Source organism: Camelus ferus, chromosome X (assembly GCF_009834535.1).
Source record: "Camelus ferus isolate YT-003-E chromosome X, BCGSAC_Cfer_1.0, whole genome shotgun sequence".
Lineage (NCBI taxonomy): Eukaryota > Metazoa > Chordata > Mammalia > Artiodactyla > Camelidae > Camelus > Camelus ferus.
Genome location: NC_045732.1, coordinates 69,474,168 through 69,474,739, shown reverse-complemented (window position 1 = coordinate 69,474,739; position 572 = coordinate 69,474,168).

Sequence of the window (572 nt, the reverse complement as noted above, 5' to 3'; positions counted from 1 at the left end):
GTATATCTTTTTTTCTCCTTTAAGAAAAACAACTGCGGCAGTAAGAGAAAAAATATTCTTACAAAAAATGGTCAAAAGACACAAACAGGCAACTAAAAAAATGAAATGGAAATTGTTTATAAATACTTTTTAAAAACTCAACGTGACTAATAATCAGAGAAATGCAAATTAAAGAGAAATATTATTTTCACCTATAAATTTTAGAAAGGAATGATAACAATGATGGTCGTGGTAGTAATGATGATTTCAAAAGCAGTAGAGAAAAGAGTGCAGAAAAGTGGGTAACCTGATGAACTGGTGGCAAAAATATAAATTAGTACAATTTACTTGGAAGGAACTATAATCAAAAGCTTTTAACGGATGTACCCTAAAATTTAGCTATATCTAGGCTCATTGAAGCACAATTTAAAAGGACAAAAAGTTAGAAACATGAATTAATAACATAACAATGGAGTACTAGTTAAACAAATTATGGTGTATCCTTAAAATGGAAAATTTAGCAACAATTAAAATGTAGAATATTTAATAACATTGAACAATACTCATGTACACATGTCTGTTAGCTTTGTATC